The following is a 15,435-nucleotide window of genomic DNA, read 5'->3' on the forward strand; positions in this document are numbered from 1 at the left end:
CTCTAGTTTTCAGAAATGCACCGTTTTGGTAGGTTTCCCTAGGTGCCGGCTGAGCTAGAGGCCAAAATCTGCAGGTAGGCACTTTGCAAAAAACACCTCTGTTTTCTTTCAAAAATTTGGATGTGTCCACGTTGCGCTTTGGGGCGTTTCTTGTCGCGGGCGCTAGGCCTACCCACACAAGTGAGGTATCATTTTTATCTGGAGACTTGGGGGAACGCTGGGTGGAAGGAAATTTGTGGCTTCTCTCAGATTCCAGAACTTTCTGCCACAGAAATGTGAGGAACATGTGTTTTTTTAGCCAAATTTTGAGGTTTGCAAATTATTCTGGGTAACAGAACCTGGTCCAATCCCCACAAGTCACCCCATCTTGGATTCCCCTAGGTCTCTAGTTTTCAGAAATGCACAGGTTTGGTAGGTTTCCCTAGGTGCCGGCTGAGCTAGAGGCCAAAATCTACAGGTAGGCACTTTGCAAAAAACACCTCTGTTTTCTTTCAAAAATTTGGATGTGTCCACGTTGCGCTTTGGGGCGTTTCTTGTCGCGGGCGCTAGGCCTACCCACACAAGTGAGGTATCATTTTTATCTGGAGACTTGGGGGAACGCTGGGTGGAAGTAAATTTGTGGCTCCTCTCAGATTCCAGAACTTTCTGCCACAGAAATGTGAGGAACATGTGCTTTTTTTGCCAAATTTTGAGGTTTGCAAAGGATTCTGGGTAACATAACCTGGTCCGAGCCCCACAAGTCACCCCATCTTGGATTCCCCTCGGTCTCTAGTTTTCAGAAATGGACAGGTTTGGTAGGTTTCTCTAGGTGCCGGCTGAGCTAGTGGCCAAAATCTACAGGTAGGCACTTTGCAAAAAACACCTCTGTTTTCTTTCAAATATTTGGATGTGTCCACGTTGCGCTTTGGGGCGTTTCCTGTCACGGGCGCTAGGCCTACCCACACAAGTGAGGTATCATTTTTATCGGGAGACTTGGCGGAATGCTGGGTTGAAGGAAATTTGTGGCTCCTCTCAGATTCCAGAACTTTCTGCCACAGAAATGTGAGGAACATGTGTTTTTTTAGCCAACTTTTGAGGTTTGCAAAGGATTCTGGGTAACAGAACCTGGTCCGAGCCCCACAAGTCACCCCATCTTGGATTTCTCTAGGTCTCTAGTTTTCAGAAATGCACAGGTTTGGTAGGTCTCCCTAGGTGCTGGCTGAGCTAGAGGCCAAAATCTACAGGTAGGCACTTTGCAAAAAACACCTAAGTTTTCTTTCAAAAATTTGGATGAGTCCACGTTGCGCTTTGGGGCGTTTCCTGTCACGGGTGCTAGGCCTACCCACACAAGTGAGGTATCATTTTTATTGGGAGACTTGGGGAAACACTGGGTGGAAGGAAATTTGTAGCTCCTCTCAGATTCCAGAACTTTCTGCCACCGAAATGTGAGGAACATGTGTTTTTTTAGCCAAATTTTCAAGTTTGCAAAGGATTCTGGGTAACAGAACCTGGTCCGAGCCCCACAAGTCACCCCATCTTGGATTCCCCTAGGTCTCTAGTTTTCAGAAATGCACAGGTTTGGTAGGTTTCCCTAGGTGCCCGCTAAGCTAGAGGCCAAAATCTACAGGTAGGCACTTTGCAAAAAACACCTCTGTTTTCTTTCAAAAATTTGGATGTGTCCACGTTGCGCTTTGGGGCGTTTCCTGTCGCGGGCGCTAGGCCTACCCACACAAGTGAGGTATCATTTTTATCTGGAGACTTGGGGGAACGCTGGGTGGAAGGAAATTTGTGGCTCCTCTCAGATTCCAGAACTTTCTGCCACAGAAATGTGAGGAACATGTGTTTTTTTAGCCAAATTTTGAGGTTTGCAAAGGATTCTGGGTAACAGAACCTGGTCAGAGCCCCACAAATCACCCCATCTTGGATTCCCCTAGGTCTCTAGTTTTCAGAAATGCACAGGTTTGGTAGGTTTCCCTAGGTGCTGGCTGAGCTAGAGGCCAAAATCTACAGGTAGGCACTTTGCAAAAAACACCTATGTTTTCTTTCTAAAATTTGGATGTGTCCACGTTGCGCTTTGGGGCGTTTCCTGTCGCGGGCGCTAGGCCTACCCACACAAGTGAGGTATCATTTTTATCGGGAGACTTGGGGAAACACTGGGTTGAAGGAAATTTGTGGCTCCTCTCATATTCCAGAACTTTCTGCCACAGAAATGTCAGGAACATGTGTTTTTTTAGCCAAATTTAGAGGTTTGCAAAGGATTCTGGGTAACAGAAACTGGTCCGAGCCCCACAAGTCACCCCATCTTGGATTCCCCTAGGTCTCTAGTTTTCAGAAATGCACAGGTTTGGTAGGTTTCCCTAGGTGCCGGCTAAGCTAGAGGCCAAAATCTACAGGTAGGCACTTTGCAAAAAACACCTCTGTTTTCTTTCAAAAATTTGGATGTGTCCACGTTGCGCTTTGGGGCGTTTCCTGTCGTGGGCGCTAGGCGTACCCACACAAGTGAGGTATCATTTTTATCTGGAGACTTGGGGGAACGCTGGGAGGAAGGAAATTTGTGGCTCTTCTCAGATTCCAGAACTTTCTGCCACAGAAATCTGAGGAACATGTGTTTTTTTAGCCAAATTTTGAGGTTTGCAAAGGATTCTGGGTAACAGAACCTGGTCCGAGCCCCACAAGTCACCCCATCTTGGATTCCCGTAGGTCTCTAGTTTTCAGAAATCCACCGGTTTGGTAGGTTTCCCTAGGTGCCGGCTGAGCTAGGGGCCAAAATCTACAGGTAGGCACTTTGCAAAAAACACCTCTGTTTTCTTTCAAAAATTTGGATGTGTCCACGTTGCGCTTTGGGGCGTTTCCTGTCAAGGGCGCTAGGCCTACCCACAAAAGTGAGGTATCATTTTTATCGGGAGACTTAGGGGAACGCTGGGTGGAAGGAAATTTGTGGCTCCTCTCAGATTCCAGAACTTTCTGCCACAGAAATGTGAGGAACATGTGTTTTTTTGCCAAATTTTGAGGTTTGCAAAGGATTCTGGGTAACATAACCTGGTCCGAGCCCCACAAGTCACCCCATCTTGGATTCCCCTCGGTCTCTAGTTTTCAGAAATGCACAGGTTTGGTAGGTTTCTCTAGGTGCCGGCTGAGCTAGTGGCCAAAATCTACAGGTAGGCACTTTGCAAAAAACACCTCTGTTTTCTTTCAAATATTTGGATGTGTCCACGTTGCGCTTTGGGGCGTTTCCTGTCACAGACGCTAGGCCTACCCACCCAAGTGAGGTATCATTTTTATCGGGAGACTTGGCGGAACGCTGGGTGGAAGGAAATTTGTGGCTCCTCTCAGATTCCAGAACTTTCTGCCACAGAAATGTGAGGAACATGTGTTTTTTTAGCCAACTTTTGAGGTTTGCAAAGGATTCTGGGTAACAGAACCTGTTCCGAGCCCCACAAGTCACCCCATCTTGGATTCCTCTAGGTCTCTAGTTTTCAGAAATGCACAGGTTTGGTAGGTTTCCCTAGGTGCTGGGTGAGCTAGAGGCCAAAATCTACAGGTAGGCACTTTGCAAAAAACACCTATGTTTTCTTTCAAAAATTTGGATGTGTCCACGTTGCGCTTTGGGGCGTTTCCTGTCACGGGCGCTAGGCCTACCCACACAAGTGAGGTATCATTTTTATCGGGAGACTTGGGGAAACACTGGGTGGAAGGAAATTTGTAGCTCCTCTCAGATTCCAGAACTTTCTGCCACAGAAATGTGAGGAACATGTGTTTTTTTAGCCAAATTTTGAGGTTTGCAAAGGATTCTGGGTAACAGAACCTGGTCCGAGCCCCTCAAGTCACCCCATCTTGGATTCCCCTAGGTCTCTAGTTTTCAGAAATGCACAGGTTTGGTCGGTTTCCCTAGGTGCCCGCTAAGCTAGAGGCCAAAATCTACAGGTAGGCACTTTGCAAAAAACACCTCTGTTTTCTTTCAAAAATTTGGATGTGTCCACGTTGCGCTTTGGGGCGTTTCCTGTCGCGGGCGCTAGGCCTACCCACACAAGTGAGTTATCATTTTTATCGGGAGACTTGGGGGAACACTGGGTGGAAGGAAATTTGTGGCTCCTCTCAGATTCCAGAACTTTCTGCCACAGAAATGTGAGGAACATGTGTTTTTTTAGCCAAATTTTGAGGTTTGCAAAGGATTCTGGGTAACAGAACCTGGTCCGAGCCCCACAAGTCACCTCATCTTGGATTCCCCTAGGTCTCTAGTTTTCAGAAATGCACAGGTTTGGTAGGTTTCCCTAGGTGCCGGCTAAGCTAGAGGCCAAAATCTACAGGTAGGCACTTTGCAAAAAACACCTCTGTTTTCTTTCAAAAATGTGGATGTGTCCACGTTGCGCTTTGGGGCGTTTCCTGTCGTGGGCGCTAGGCCTACCCACACAAGTGAGGTATCATTTTTATCTGGAGACTTGGGGTAACGCTGGGTGGAAGGAAATTTGTGGCTCCTCTCAGATTCCAGAACTTTCTGCCACAGAAATCTGAGGAACATGTGTTTTTTTAGCCAAATTTTGAGGTTTGCAAAGGATTCTGGGTAACAGAACCTGGCCCGAGCCCCACAAGTCACCCCATCTTGGATTCCCGTAGGTCTCTAGTTTTCAGAAATCCACCGGTTTGGTAGGTTTCCCTAGGTGCCGGCTGAGCTAGAGGCCAAAATCTACAGGTAGGCACTTTGCAAAAAACACCTCTGTTTTCTTTAAAAAATTTGGATGTGTCCACGTTGCGCTTTGGGGCGTTTCCTGTCAAGGGCGCTAGGCCTACCCACAAAAGTGAGGTATCATTTTTATCGGGAGACTTAGGGGAACGCTGGGTGGAAGGAAATTTGTGGCTATTCTCAGATTCCAGAACTTTCTGCCACAGAAATGTGAGGAACATGTGTTTTTTTGCCAAATTTTGAGGTTTGCAAAGGATTCTGGGTAACATAACCTGGTCCGAGCCCCACAAGTCACCCCATCTTGGATTCCCCTCAGTCTCTAGTTTTCAGAAATGCACAGGTTTGGTAGGTTTCTCTAGGTGCCGGCTGAGCTAGTGGCCAAAATCTACAGGTAGGCACTTTGCAAAAAACACCTCTGTTTTCTTTCAAATATTTGGATGTGTCCACGTTGCGCTTTGGGGCGTTTCCTGTCACGGACGCTAGGCCTACCCACACAAGTGAGGTATCATTTTTATCGGGAGACTTGGCGGAACGCTGGGTGGAAGGAAATTTGTGGCTCCTCTCAGATTCCAGAACTTTCTGCCACAGAAATGTGAGGAACATGTGTTTTTTTAGCCAACTTTTGAGGTTTGCAAAGGATTCTGGGTAACAGAACCTGTTCCGAGCCCCACAAGTCACCCCATCTTGGATTCCTCTAGGTCTCTAGTTTTCAGAAATGCACAGGTTTGGTAGGTTTCCCTAGGTGCTGGGTGAGCTAGAGGCCAAAATCTACAGGTAGGCACTTTGCAAAAAACACCTATGTTTTCTTTCAAAAATTTGGATGTGTCCACGTTGCGCTTTGGGGCGTTTCCTGTCACGGGCGCTAGGCCTACCCACACAAGTGAGGTATCATTTTTATCGGGAGACTTGGGGAAACACTGGGTGGAAGGAAATTTGTAGCTCCTCTCAGATTCCAGAACTTTCTGCCACAGAAATGTGAGGAACATGTGTTTTTTTAGCCAAATTTTGAGGTTTGCAAAGGATTCTGGGTAACAGAACCTGGTCCGAGCCCCTCAAGTCACCCCATCTTGGATTCCCCTAGGTCTCTAGTTTTCAGAAATGCACAGGTTTGGTCCGTTTCCCTAGGTGCCCGCTAAGCTAGAGGCCAAAATCTACAGGTAGGCACTTTGCAAAAAACACCTCTGTTTTCTTTCAAAAATTTGGATGTGTCCACGTTGCGCTTTGGGGCGTTTCCTGTCGCGGGCGCTAGGCCTACCCACACAAGTGAGGTATCATTTTTATCGGGAGACTTGGGGGAACACTGGGTGGAAGGAAATTTGTGGCTCCTCTCAGATTCCAGAACTTTCTGCCACAGAAATGTGAGGAACATGTGTTTTTTTAGCCAAATTTTGAGGTTTGCAAAGGATTCTGGGTAACAGAACCTGGTCCGAGCCCCACAAGTCACCTCATCTTGGATTCCCCTAGGTCTCTAGTTTTCAGAAATGCACAGGTTTGGTAGGTTTCCCTAGGTGCCGGCTGAGCTAGAGGCCAAAATCTACAGGTAGGCACTTTGCAAAAAACACCTCTGTTTTCTTTAAAAAATTTGGATGTGTCCACGTTGCGCTTTGGGGCGTTTCCTGTCGCGGGCGCTAGGCCTACCCACACAAGTGAGGTATCATTTTTATCTGGAGACTTGGGGGAACGCTGGGTGGAAGGAAATTTGTGGCTCCTCTCAGATTCCAGAACTTTCTGCCACAGAAATGTGAGGAACATTTGTTTTTTTAGCCAAATTTTGAGGTTTGCAAAGGATTCTGGGTAACAGAACCTGGTCCGAGCCCCACAAGTCACCCCATCTTGGATTCCCGTAGGTCTCTAGTTTTCAGAAATGCACCGTTTTGGTAGGTTTCCCTAGGTGCCGGCTGAGCTAGAGGCCAAAATCTGCAGGTAGGCACTTTGCAAAAAACACCTCTGTTTTCTTTCAAAAATTTGGATGTGTCCACGTTGCGCTTTGGGGCGTTTCTTGTCGCGGGCGCTAGGCCTACCCACACAAGTGAGGTATCATTTTTATCTGGAGACTTGGGGGAACGCTGGGTGGAAGGAAATTTGTGGCTCCTCTCAGATTCCAGAACTTTCTGCCACAGAAATGTGAGGAACATGTGTTTTTTTAGCCAAATTGTGAGGTTTGCAAATTATTCTGGGTAACAGAACCTGGTCCGATCCCCACAAGTCACCCAATCTTGGATTCCCCTAGGTCTCTAGTTTTCAGAAATGCACAGGTTTGGTAGGTTTCCCTAGGTGCCGGCTGAGCTAGAGGCCAAAATCTACAGGTAGGCACTTTGCAAAAAACACCTCTGTTTTCTTTCAAAAATTTGGATGTGTCCATGTTGCGCTTTGGGGCGTTTCTTGTCGCGGGCGCTAGGCCTACCCACACAAGTGAGGTATCATTTTTATCGGGAGACTTGGGGAAACACTGGGTTGAAGGAAATTTGTGGCTCCTCTCATATTCCAGAACTTTCTGCCACAGAAATGTCAGGAACATGTGTTTTTTTAGCCAAATTTAGAGGTTTGCAAAGGATTCTGGGTAACAGAAACTGGTCCGAGCCCCACAAGTCACCCCATCTTGGATTCCCCTAGGTCTCTAGTTTTCAGAAATGCACAGGTTTGGTAGGTTTCCCTAGGTGCCGGCTAAGCTAGAGGCCAAAATCTACAGGTAGGCACTTTGCAAAAAACACCTCTGTTATCTTTCAAAAATTTGGATGTGTCCACGTTGCGCTTTGGGGCGTTTCTTGTCGCGGGCGCTAGGCCTACCCACACAAGTGAGGTATCATTTTTATCTGGAGACTTGGGGGAACGCTGGGTGGAAGTAAATTTGTGGCTCCTCTCAGATTCCAGAACTTTCTGCCACAGAAATGTGAGGAACATGTGGTTTTTTTGCCAAATTTTGAGGTTTGCAAAGGATTCTGGGTAACATAACCTGGTCCGAGCCCCACAAGTCACCCCATCTTGGATTCCCCTCGGTCTCTAGTTTTCAGAAATGCACAGGTTTGGTAGGTTTCTCTAGGTGCCGGCTGAGCTAGTGGCCAAAATCTACAGGTAGGCACTTTGCAAAAAACACCTCTGTTTTCTTTCAAATATTTGGATGTGTCCACGTTGCGCTTTGGGGCGTTTCCTGTCACGGGCGCTAGGCCTACCCACACAAGTGAGGTATCATTTTTATCGGGAGACTTGGCGGAACGCTGGGTGGAAGGAAATTTGTGGCTCCTCTCAGATTCCAGAACTTTCTGCCACAGAAATGTGAGGAACATGTGTTTTTTTAGCCAACTTTTGAGGTTTGCAAAGGATTCTGGGTAACAGAACCTGTTCCGAGCCCCACAAGTCACCCCATCTTGGATTCCTCTAGGTCTCTAGTTTTCAGAAATGCACAGGTTTGGTAGGTTTCCCTAGGTGCTGGGTGAGCTAGAGGCCAAAATCTACAGGTAGGCACTTTGCAAAAAACACCTATGTTTTCTTTCAAAAATTTGGATGTGTCCACGTTGCGCTTTGGGGCGTTTCCTGTCACGGGCGCTAGGCCTACCAACACAAGTGAGGTATCATTTTTATCGGGAGACTTGGGGAAACACTGGGTGGAAGGAAATTTGTAGCTCCTCTCAGATTCCAGAACTTTCTGCCACAGAAATGTGAGGAACATGTGTTTTTTTAGCCAAATTTTGAGGTTTGCAAAGGATTCTGGGTAACAGAACCTGGTCCGAGCCCCACAAGTCACCCCATCTTGGATTCCCCTAGGTCTCTAGTTTTCAGAAATGCACAGGTTTGGTCGGTTTCCCTAGGTGCCCGCTAAGCTAGAGGCCAAAATCTACAGGTAGGCACTTTGCAAAAAACACCTCTGTTTTCTTTCAAAAATTTGGATGTGTCCACGTTGCACTTTGGGGCGTTTCCTGTCGCGGGCGCTAGGCCTACCCACACAAGTGAGGTATCATTTTTATCGGGAGACTTGGGGGAACACTGGGTGGAAGGAAATTTGTGGCTCCTCTCAGATTCCAGAACTTTCTGCCACAGAAATGTGAGGAACATGTGTTTTTTTAGCCAAATTTTGAGGTTTGCAAAGGATTCTGGGTAACAGAACCTGGTCCGAGCCCCACAAGTCACCTCATCTTGGATTCCCCTAGGTCTCTAGTTTTCAGAAATGCACAGGTTTGGTAGGTTTCCCTAGGGGCCGGCTGAGCTAGAGGCCAAAATCTACAGGTAGGCACTTTGCAAAAAACACCTCTGTTTTCTTTCAAAAATTTGGATGTGTCCACGTTGCGCTTTGGGGCGTTTCTTGTCGCGGGCGCTAGGCCTACCCACACAAGTGAGGTATCATTTTTATCTGGAGACTTGGGGGAACGCTGGGTGGAAGGAAATTTGTGGCTTCTCTCAGACTCCAGAACTTTCTGCCACAGAAATGTGAGGAACATGTGTTTTTTTTGCCAAATTTTGAGGTTTGCAAAGGATTCTGGGTAACATAACCTGGTCCGAGCCCCACAAGTCACCCCATCTTGGATTCCCCTCGGTCTCTAGTTTTCAGAAATGCACAGGTTTGGTAGGTTTCTCTAGGTGCCGGCTGAGCTAGTGGCCAAAATCTACAGGTAGGCACTTTGCAAAAAACACCTCTGTTTTCTTTCAAATATTTGGATGTGTCCACGTTGCGCTTTGGGGCGTTTCCTGTCACGGGCGCTAGGCCTACCCACACAAGTGAGGTATCATTTTTATCGGGAGACTTGGCGGAACGCTGGGTGGAAGGAAATTTGTGGCTCCTCTCAGATTCCAGAACTTTCTGCCACAGAAATGTGAGGAACATGTGTTTTTTTAGCCAACTTTTGAGGTTTGCAAAGGATTCTGGGTAACAGAACCTGTTCCGAGCCCCACAAGTCACCCCATCTTGGATTCCTCTAGGTCTCTAGTTTTCAGAAATGCACAGGTTTGGTAGGTTTCCCTAGGTGCTGGGTGAGCTAGAGGCCAAAATCTACAGGTAGGCACTTTGCAAAAAACACCTATGTTTTCTTTCAAAAATTTGGATGTGTCCACGTTGCGCTTTGGGGCGTTTCCTGTCACGGGCGCTAGGCCTACCAACACAAGTGAGGTATCATTTTTATCGGGAGACTTGGGGAAACACTGGGTGGAAGGAAATTTGTAGCTCCTCTCAGATTCCAGAACTTTCTGCCACAGAAATGTGAGGAACATGTGTTTTTTTAGCCAAATTTTGAGGTTTGCAAAGGATTCTGGGTAACAGAACCTGGTCCGAGCCCCACAAGTCACCCCATCTTGGATTCCCCTAGGTCTCTAGTTTTCAGAAATGCACAGGTTTGGTCCGTTTCCCTAGGTGCCCGCTAAGCTAGAGGCCAAAATCTACAGGTAGGCACTTTGCAAAAAACACCTCTGTTTTCTTTCAAAAATTTGGATGTGTCCACGTTGCACTTTGGGGCGTTTCCTGTCGCGGGCGCTAGGCCTACCCACACAAGTGAGGTATCATTTTTATCGGGAGACTTGGGGGAACACTGGGTGGAAGGAAATTTGTGGCTCCTCTCAGATTCCAGAACTTTCTGCCACGGAAATGTGAGGAACATGTGTTTTTTTAGCCAAATTTTGAGGTTTGCAAAGGATTCTGGGTAACAGAACCTGGTCCGAGCCCCACAAGTCACCTCATCTTGGATTCCCCTAGGTCTCTAGTTTTCAGAAATGCACAGGTTTGGTAGGTTTCCCTAGGGGCCGGCTGAGCTAGAGGCCAAAATCTACAGGTAGGCACTTTGCAAAAAACACCTCTGTTTTCTTTCAAAAATTTGGATGTGTCCACGTTGCGCTTTGGGGCGTTTCTTGTCGCGGGCGCTAGGCCTACCCACACAAGTGAGGTATCATTTTTATCTGGAGACTTGGGGGAACGCTGGGTGGAAGGAAATTTGTGGCTTCTCTCAGATTCCAGAACTTTCTGCCACAGAAATGTGAGGAACATGTGTTTTTTTAGCCAAATTTTGAGGTTTGCAAATTATTCTGGGTAACAGAACCTGGTCCGATCCCCACAAGTCACCCCATCTTGGATTCCCCTAGGTCTCTAGTTTTCAGAAATGCACAGGTTTGGTAGGTTTCCCTAGGTGCCGGCTGAGCTAGAGGCCAAAATCTACAGGTAGGCACTTTGCAAAAAACACCTCTGTTTTCTTTCAAAAATTTGGATGTGTCCACGTTGCGCTTTGGGGCGTTTCTTGTCGCGGGCGCTAGGCCTACCCACACAAGTGAGGTATCATTTTTATCTGGAGACTTGGGGGAACGCTGGGTGGAAGTAAATTTGTGGCTCCTCTCAGATTCCAGAACTTTCTGCCACAGAAATGTGAGGAACATGTGCTTTTTTTGCCAAATTTTGAGGTTTGCAAAGGATTCTGGGTAACATAACCTGGTCCGAGCCCCACAAGTCACCCCATCTTGGATTCCCCTCGGTCTCCAGTTTTCAGAAATGGACAGGTTTGGTAGGTTTCTCTAGGTGCCGGCTGAGCTAGTGGCCAAAATCTACAGGTAGGCACTTTGCAAAAAACACCTCTGTTTTCTTTCAAATATTTGGATGTGTCCACGTTGCGCTTTGGGGCGTTTCCTGTCACGGGCGCTAGGCCTACCCACACAAGTGAGGTATCATTTTTATCGGGAGACTTGGCGGAACGCTGGGTTGAAGGAAATTTGTGGCTCCTCTCAGATTCCAGAACTTTCTGCCACAGAAATGTGAGGAACATGTGTTTTTTTAGCCAACTTTTGAGGTTTGCAAAGGATTCTGGGTAACAGAACCTGGTCCGAGCCCCACAAGTCACCCCATCTTGGATTTCTCTAGGTCTCTAGTTTTCAGAAATGCACAGGTTTGGTAGGTCTCCCTAGGAGCTGGCTGAGCTAGAGGCCAAAATCTACAGGTAGGCACTTTGCAAAAAACACCTAAGTTTTCTTTCAAAAATTTGGATGTGTCCAAGTTGCGCTTTGGGGCGTTTCCTGTCACGGGCGCTAGGCCTACCCACACAAGTGAGGTATCATTTTTATTGGGAGACTTGGGGAAACACTGGGTGGAAGGAAATTTGTAGCTCCTCTCAGATTCCAGAACTTTCTGCCACCGAAATGTGAGGAACATGTGTTTTTTTAGCCAAATTTTCAAGTTTGCAAAGGATTCTGGGTAACAGAACCTGGTCCGAGCCCCACAAGTCACCCCATCTTGGATTCCCCTAGGTCTCTAGTTTTCAGAAATGCACAGGTTTGGTAGGTTTCCCTAGGTGCCCGCTAAGCTAGAGGCCAAAATCTACAGGTAGGCACTTTGCAAAAAACACCTCTGTTTTCTTTCAAAAATTTGGATGTGTCCACGTTGCGCTTTGGGGCGTTTCCTGTCGCGGGCGCTAGGCCTACCCACACAAGTGAGGTATCATTTTTATCTGGAGACTTGGGGGAACGCTGGGTGGAAGGAAATTTGTGGCTCCTCTCAGATTCCAGAACTTTCTGCCACAGAAATGTGAGGAACATGTGTTTTTTTAGCCAAATTTTGAGGTTTGCAAAGGATTCTGGGTAACAGAACCTGGTCAGAGCCCCACAAATCACCCCATCTTGGATTCCCCTAGGTCTCTAGTTTTCAGAAATGCACAGGTTTGGTAGGTTTCCCTAGGTGCTGGCTGAGCTAGAGGCCAAAATCTACAGGTAGGCACTTTGCAAAAAACACCTATGTTTTCTTTCTAAAATTTGGATGTGTCCACGTTGCGCTTTGGGGCGTTTCCTGTCGCGGGCGCTAGGCCTACCCACACAAGTGAGGTATCATTTTTATCGGGAGACTTGGGGAAACACTGGGTTGAAGGAAATTTGTGGCTCCTCTCATATTCCAGAACTTTCTGCCACAGAAATGTCAGGAACATGTGTTTTTTTAGCCAAATTTAGAGGTTTGCAAAGGATTCTGGGTAACAGAAACTGGTCCGAGCCCCACAAGTCACCCTATCTTGGATTCCCCTAGGTCTCTAGTTTTCAGAAATGCACAGGTTTGGTAGGTTTCCCTAGGTGCCGGCTAAGCTAGAGGCCAAAATCTACAGGTAGGCACTTTGCAAAAAACACCTCTGTTTTCTTTCAAAAATTTGGATGTGTCCACGTTGCGCTTTGAGGCGTTTTCTGTCGTGGGCGCTAGGCCTACCCACACAAGTGAGGTATCATTTTTATCTGGAGACTTGGGGGAACGCTGGGTGGAAGGAAATTTGTGGCTCTTCTCAGATTCCAGAACTTTCTGCCACAGAAATCTGAGGAACATGTGTTTTTTTAGCCAAATTTTGAGGTTTGCAAAGGATTCTGGGTAACAGAACCTGGTCCGAGCCCCACAAGTCACCCCATCTTGGATTCCCGTAGGTCTCTAGTTTTCAGAAATCCACCGGTTTGGTAGGTTTCCCTAGGTGCCGGCTGAGCTAGAGGCCAAAATCTACAGGTAGGCACTTTGCAAAAAACACCTCTGTTTTCTTTCAAAAATTTGGATGTGTCCACGTTGCGCTTTGGGGCGTTTCCTGTCAAGGGCGCTAGGCCTACCCACAAAAGTGAGGTATCATTTTTATCGGGAGACTTAGGGGAACGCTGGGTGGAAGGAAATTTGTGGCTCCTCTCAGATTCCAGAACTTTCTGCCACAGAAATGTGAGGAACATGTGTTTTTTTGCCAAATTTTGAGGTTTGCAAAGGATTCTGGGTAACATAACCTGGTCCGAGCCCCACAAGTCACCCCATCTTGGATTCCCCTCGGTCTCTAGTTTTCAGAAATGCACAGGTTTGGTAGGTTTCTCTAGGTGCCGGCTGAGCTAGTGGCCAAAATCTACAGGTAGGCACTTTGCAAAAAACACCTCTGTTTTCTTTCAAATATTTGGATGTGTCCACGTTGCGCTTTGGGACGTTTCCTGTCACGGACGCTAGGCCTACCCACACAAGTGAGGTATCATTTTTATCGGGAGACTTGGCGGAACGCTGGGTGGAAGGAAATTTGTGGCTCCTCTCAGATTCCAGAACTTTCTGCCACAGAAATGTGAGGAACATGTGTTTTTTTAGCCAACTTTTGAGGTTTGCAAAGGATTCTGGGTAACAGAACCTGTTCCGAGCCCCACAAGTCACCCCATCTTGGATTCCTCTAGGTCTCTAGTTTTCAGAAATGCACAGGTTTGGTAGGTTTCCCTAGGTGCTGGGTGAGCTAGAGGCCAAAATCTACAGGTAGGCACTTTGCAAAAAACACCTATGTTTTCTTTCAAAAATTTGGATGTGTCCACGTTGCGCTTTGGGGCGTTTCCTGTCACGGGCGCTAGGCCTACCCACACAAGTGAGGTATCATTTTTATCGGGAGACTTGGGGAAACACTGGGTGGAAGGAAATTTGTAGCTCCTCTCAGATTCCAGAACTTTCTGCCACAGAAATGTGAGGAACATGTGTTTTTTTAGCCAAATTTTGAGGTTTGCAAAGGATTCTGGGTAACAGAACCTGGTCCGAGCCCCTCAAGTCACCCCATCTTGGATTCCCCTAGGTCTCTAGTTTTCAGAAATGCACAGGTTTGGTCGGTTTCCCTAGGTGCCCGCTAAGCTAGAGGCCAAAATCTACAGGTAGGCACTTTGCAAAAAACACCTCTGTTTTCTTTCAAAAATTTGGATGTGTCTACGTTGCGCTTTGGGGCGTTTCCTGTCGCGGGCGCTAGGCCTACCCACACAAGTGAGGTATCATTTTTATCGGGAGACTTGGGGGAACACTGGGTGGAAGGAAATTTGTGGCTCCTCTCAGATTCCAGAACTTTCTGCCACAGAAATGTGAGGAACATGTGTTTTTTTAGCCAAATTTTGAGGTTTGCAAAGGATTCTGGGTAACAGAACCTGGTCCGAGCCTCACAAGTCACCTCATCTTGGATTCCCCTAGGTCTCTAGTTTTCAGAAATGCACAGGTTTGGTAGGTTTCCCTAGGTGCCGGCTGAGCTAGAGGCCAAAATCTACAGGTAGGCACTTTGCAAAAAACACCTCTGTTTTCTTTAAAAAATGTGGATGTGTCCACGTTGCGCTTTGGGGCGTTTCCTGTCGCGGGCGCTAGGCCTACCCACACAAGTGAGGTATCATTTTTATCTGGAGACTTGGGGGAACGCTTGGTGGAAGGAAATTTGTGGCTCCTCTCAGATTCCAGAACTTTCTGCCACAGAAATGTGAGGAACATTTGTTTTTTTAGCCAAATTTTGAGGTTTGCAAAGGATTCTGGGTAACAGAACCTGGTCCGAGCCCCACAAGACACCCAATCTTGGATTCCCCTAGGTCTCTAGTTTTCAGAAATGCACAGGTTTGGTAGGTTTCCCTAGGTGCCGGCTGAGCTAGAGGCCAAAATCTGCAGGTAGGCACTTTGCAAAAAACACCTCTGTTTTCTTTCAAAAATTTGGATGTGTCCACGTTGCGCTTTGGGGCGTTTCTTGTCGCGGGCGCTAGGCCTACCCACACAAGTGAGGTATCATTTTTATCTGGAGACTTGGGGGAACGCTGGGTGGAAGGAAATTTGTGGCTCCTCTCAGATTCCAGAACTTTCTGCCACAGAAATGTCAGGAACATGTGTTTTTTTAGCCAAATTGTGAGGTTTGCAAATTATTCTGGGTAACAGAACCTGGTCCGATCCCCACAAGTCACCCAATCTTGGATTCCCCTAGGTCTCTAGTTTTCAGAAATGCACAGGTTTGGTAGGTTTCCCTAGGTGCCGGCTGAGCTAGAGGCCAAAATCTACAGGTAGGCACTTTGCAAAAAACACCTCTGTTTTCTTTCAAAAATTT

Source organism: Pleurodeles waltl, chromosome 2_2, assembly GCF_031143425.1.
Source record: "Pleurodeles waltl isolate 20211129_DDA chromosome 2_2, aPleWal1.hap1.20221129, whole genome shotgun sequence".
Classification (NCBI taxonomy): Eukaryota; Metazoa; Chordata; class Amphibia; order Caudata; family Salamandridae; genus Pleurodeles; species Pleurodeles waltl.